The following is a 6,271-nucleotide window of genomic DNA, read 5'->3' as shown; positions in this document are numbered from 1 at the left end:
TCTTTGCATCTATCATTACAAATTCGTTTCATCTTCACCTAAGAATTATACTTTTACGACATTTAGTTTTTATAGAAATACATTATATTTAAAATTAAAGACAAATGTTTTTGAATCAGTATTAAATAAAACGTACTTTTGTACAAAAAATTTTCAACTAGTGTTTATGTTGGATAGTCTTAATATATCTTATACAAAGCAGAATATTATGTTTATGCTTATCATTTTTAGAATTTGTAGTTGTTAAGTTCTTGCAAAGACACTAAGTATAATGCAAGATGCAAAAAGATTAAAAAGAGAATGGGAATAGGAGATGGAAAAAGAATTGAGAAAATCCACTATAAAAAAAGAGAGAATGGAGAAGGTAAGCTGCGTTGATGCTGATAACGCTTTCGAACATACAGATCTGAATGAAGAAATAGATGGAGGCATTGTTGTAAATTTGTTTTTAGGACAGAGGAATCTCAAGATTTTGAATCACTTCAGTTGTAGCAGTAATAAGACGGGGTGCTACCATATAATAATAGCGAAAGCAATAGATGATTTCTCAATCTCACGGAGACTTTGATTCAAAGATTTCTAATATTACCGGTCAGGGAAGAATGAACTGATTACCACTTAAGTGAAAACCAAGCAAATCTTTTAGCTGTTGCAAGCTACAAACAGATATTTAAAAAAACAGAGTTTTAAATATAGAAGACTGTAACATTTGGCTACCAAAGCTTGGAAGAACTCTGATACTTTGAACCCAATAAAATAGTTTAAGTCAAGAGAAGTATTACAATAGTCTATATTATTTTAAACTTACACAACTTACAGTTTGGTTTTAGCACCTAAGTTCATAATATAGGATACTATAGTATTCTTAAAGATGTTTTTAAACTCTTGTTTTAAATTACCTAATTACTACGGAGCCTTAGCTGATACAAAAAAGCGACGTTTAAACCGTGACGTGTAGGGCTTAACAGTGCACCTACGAGTCTGATATTGTTCGTGGGTGATAACTATATTAACATGAAAAGAAACCATGGTACGTTCAAATTATGATTTGTGTTTTTTTTATGGCTATTATTGCTTTATGCTGATTAAGTAATAAGATGATTACAACAATTTTTTTTTTAAAAAAGTTAATAAAAGTCTGGATGAAGATTATTTATGCGGATTGATAGGACACATCTGTGGAAAATACGACATAGTTTTTCAGTTACAAAATTTCTCTTCTGAGTTAAGATTAGAAGATCAACTTATATTCCGGGTAAACGGTACCATTTCTGGCAAAAAACATTTTTAAAATTGTAAATAAATTGTCAGCTTCGCTAATTACAAGATGGATTACATAGGAGGACATCTTCAACTATTAAAAATTGAAAAATAGTTTCAAGACCTTTTGTGAAAACATTTCGAATTCGCATAAAGTTTTCGATCTTGGGGTAGGTTTACCACCATTTGTAAACATCTTTCGTTGTATCTCGATTTATGACTAGAATTACTTAAGCTGTTAGAGATGCAACTTTAAATTCAGTGGTTTCTTTATGTAACACCATTTTAGACCATTTAGAAGTATGAAGGACGGAAAAATCAATGGTCAGGATGCAACACAACTGTAGAGAATAACGGGGTTTTTAAGTCTTCGCGCCCCTCTTGATGTTTAATGATACATATAACGGGGCTATTTTTAACTGATTTAAGATTCATGCTGAGCAACTTTTTATTACTGAACACAGCGATAAACTGCCAACTGAAATAGGCAAGGATGTATTGCACATGTACAATATCCGGGAAAAATACTTTGAGACATCAGATGCAAGTAAGTGTAAATGCATTTTGCAAAATGCAACAATATTCTCAAATGGAATACAAAATAATTCACAATTATACAGTGTTACTTGAAAAATACTTTGGTTTGGTAGAAGAACCGTTTTAACAGTGTATTCTTCCTTTTCATGGACGGTCAAATCCAAAAATAACTGTTTAAAAAAATAATAATTCATAAAATAAACTACTGGATTCAAATTTAATTAAATTTAAAAAAGATTTAAATAAAAAATTAAAAGTTTTAATTTTCTTTTGATTATTACTATTTTTTTTTTCATTTAATTTTTTGCTGAACAAAAATTTTCTTGTAGAAAAGAAGACATTACCAAACAATATTTGTAGGTGATTACATTAGGTAGGTGAAAACATTACCAAACAATATTTGTAAGTGATTACATTAGGTAGGTGAAAACATTACCAAACCACTGATCTCAAAATATAACTGGATAGCGTATACGGAAAATTTTTTGAAGCCAGTTTTGGCCTCCCAAGATGGCGGCGGAATTAAGGAATGGTGATATGAAAATTAAGAAACTGATGATAATCAAGTTTTATATCTTAAGCTCAAATATTGATAAATATATAATTTTCTAATAAAAATCTAGTTTTTTTGTTTAACATAAGATTTTTTTCATAAAAATAACGGAATATTACATATTTACATAAATTTCAAATATAAATATTTTTTTATTTAACAAAACATATTCTTACAATAAGTTGCTCTATATTAATTTTCTGTTTTTCGTTTTTTAGAATAAATATAATATAATAAAAATTCTCAGTAAAACTAAGTACAAATTTTAATTTTAATTTGCTTAAATTTAGTTTGTTTAATAAAAGTAAAGAAAAAGTATTTGTTTGCTTGTGCAGAAATCTCAAGTTTCAAATAGTTAGCATGCTGTGTGCTAGAAGGTTAATAACACAACAGCATGGTAGGCAGCTGATTTTATTTTTAAGGCATTAGTTCATCAGATAGGCACTAAAAAATTATAAATGCTGCATGAGTTATTAGCTGAGCACTGTAATTACACACAACTCAGAGGTTCCTTCTAGAGTTATTATATATATATATACATACATACATATATATATATATATATATATATATATATATATATATATATATATATATATATATATATATATATATATATATATCACATCACATCATATCATAAAAATATTTTTGATTGGTTTTTGAATAGGATAAGTTTTGTTAATTGCTTTTTCCAGTTATTTTGGCAGTTTGTTTTTTACCCAGGTGATAAAGATATATTTTTGTATTGTTTTCTGAAATAAGTTTAATCAGTGCAAATAAATGTTTATCAGTTATAGCTGAGTCAAACATATGAGAAGTTCGCTCATTAAACATTTTTGAGTAATCAACTGATCTCAAAACAGCACCAGAAATGGCATTTTGAATTCCTATTTCACTTGGAAGGGTGCCATTTATTGAGGCAAGCAACCTTTGGAAACATCTTTCAGTTTCTTCGCATATGATAGCAACACTTTTAGTTGGTTTAATTAAACCTCCTCTGTCTTTGAATTTTAAAAAACTGATTTGTTTGAAATGATAAGAAAGTACTAATGCATTCCAACATTTAATGCAGATAGTTTATTGTAAATTTACGTATCATAAATTTTTTGATAAGATACATAATGTTGATAATGTTTGATAACATACAAAATATATGTTATCAAAACATTCCCTTAATGATTTGTTTTGAATAACAAGTCAAAAACAATTGACTCAATTATTGAGAGCTAAAATATTACAAAGAATAATATAAGTAAAATAACACATTAAAAAAAAAAATTATATACTGTACTTAATATTTTTATTAAATACTATATCGATTAATTACATATATGTATTAAATAATCCTAGAAGGAACCCCTGAGTTGTGTGTACTCACAGCACTCAGCTAATAGTTCATGCAGCATGTACATATCTGGTATCTTGCTACAAAAATTGAAAATATAAAATTTGTCAAAATTGTAAGTAGACACCACTGCCGCTTACCATACAGTCATGTTAGCAACCTTCTAGCACACTGCATTGGGTAACTAAGAACTAAAAGGTACATAGATTATGCATAAGTATTATTTAATCGTAAAGTATATCTAATATTTTGTACCTTAGTATCAAAATAATTACTTTAGTTGTCTGATTTTTTTAGAAATCATTTCATTTCTTTCAAGTCATTAAAACTTTATTTCATAGTCTAGTTTTTCTTTCAAAACTCTATTTATTTTCTTTAATATTTCTGTAAAAAGCCTTATAAAATGTACATCGATCACCGCTAAGAGCTCCGATCGCCGCCATCTTGGGAGGCCAATTTCGGCTTCAATTTTTTTTGAAAAAGGCAATTGAATACGCTATCCAGTTATATTTTGAGATCAGTGTACCAAACAATATTTGTAGGTGATTACATTAGGTAGGTGAAAACATTACCAAACAATATTTGTAGGTGATTACATTAGGTAGGTGAAAACATCACCAAACAATATTTGTAGGTGATTACATTAGGTAGGTGAAAACATTACCAAACAATATTTGTTGGTGATTTATCGCATCGAATTTAACAAACCTTTAAATGATTTGGGAATTTTTAATTCAGTTTAACTTAAGATATGGAACTTGAGATACGTTCTTTAAATATGAAATTATTACGAAACGTTTATAATTTCATCTAGTTCTAACGCAACTTGCGATTATGTCAAACACTCAGTAAAAAATTCGTTACAATCGCAATCACACGTAATCGGATTGTCAATTTTCTAATTGTATTTTAATAGTTTTTGAATTAATCTGCAGAAGTGTTCCTGATTTTGGAACGCTGAACTGTGTGCTGTAGAATAAGGGTCTGCGTCTCGGAATCATTTTTTCGAAATGAACCGGGAAAAGCGAAACGAGACGAGAAATTTCCCGGAAAAAAATAACGAGACAAAGGAAACGATTATCCCAGAATAAAGAATTTAAAAACTGTGTCCTGGATAATTACGAAACGTTACGAGACAGATCAATTATATTAACTAGATATCTAACTCGCACTTTCGCAGTGAAGAAAATTTTTTCCAGCCAGAAATAACGCACAGTGACTCAAAACAACAACAAAAATGGCACTAAACCCCTCACAATTTTTTGGTAAATATAGTGCCCTTTTATTAAATAATCTAAATTAATCTAAATAATCTAAATTATATTTGTTTTGAAGATAATCTTATAACTTTATATATTTTTTGAAGAAATACAAATGTCAATAAACCCATAAAAACCTTGTCTTCCGCCATTTTTTAACAGTGGTTTATTATACCAAAATAAATGAAAATAGTGAAAAACAAGGTTTTTATGGACTCATGGACATTTGTATTTCTTGAATTCGAGTTTTTTACTTGTATGACTTGTTTTAACATATCAAATATAGTTTCAAGAAACATATTTTTGTCATCATATGCTACTTAGAAGTTTGTTAAAACGTTTTAATTTGAATAATGATTTACTATTCAAGAGGTGCTAGATATTTGAAATTGCATTAATTAACAACTTCAGTATTTCCTGTAATATACAAGTAACATTATTTACTTAAACATTATATGGAACGTAATGTGATAATTGTCAAAGAAGTTATAACATAAAATGTTAAACAGTGTAAAGTAAAAGATGACATAAAGTACTCAAAAATGTTTCTGGTATATATTAATGATTTTAAAAACAACAACAACAAAAAGATTAGATCTCATCCCGAATATACGTGAATTAGGAGTGGATAAATTACGATTTTGGAAGGATTTACTTAACGAAATCAAATAAAACTGAAGAAATTAGCAAATAGAGCATAAATAAATGCTACTTTAGATAAATTTATTTCAAAAGTGAAGAAAAAAACTAAAACAACGTGGTAGAAATTATGATTCTTTTATAAAAAAAGAACACCAATTGCTTCAAGAAAATTTCATGACCAATAAAAGTAGCCATTTTGGTTCTGGAAAACTCCATAAACAATGGGTGGTCATTGGAGAGCAAAGGAAAAGAGAAAAAAATAAAAGAACTAGGTATTGAATATCATGCTCTATTGTTAGTCTTTGCAAGAATTACACTTTTTAAAAAAAATCAAATGTTTTATAGATCAAAAAAGTTAAAGACACTTTGGATAACCTTTCCCTTAAATATGAGTGTAAAACAAACTCTTGCATTAGAAGTGAATACTGACCTCAACGGTAAACAATATTAAATGATCAGAAACTTAGCCCTTGGACACATATTAATCCCCTTCTTCCAATATATTTTAGTGGAAAAATTTAAATACTATCCCAAAAACATTTTTTTCCCCCTGATTTCAGTTGCTACCATTAACTTTTATAAAGCTCTGTTTATGTATATGGTATAACAATATCAATAACAGCCGCTGAAATAAATAATGGTAATTGTGCCAGAAATTCATTATTTAAATTT

This window comes from Hydra viridissima, unplaced genomic scaffold, assembly GCF_058129835.1.
Source record: "Hydra viridissima isolate aposymbiotic clone 2 unplaced genomic scaffold, HvirCarnegie_v1 scaffold_16, whole genome shotgun sequence".
NCBI lineage: Eukaryota > Metazoa > Cnidaria > Hydrozoa > Anthoathecata > Hydridae > Hydra > Hydra viridissima.
This window is presented reverse-complemented; position numbering follows the sequence as displayed.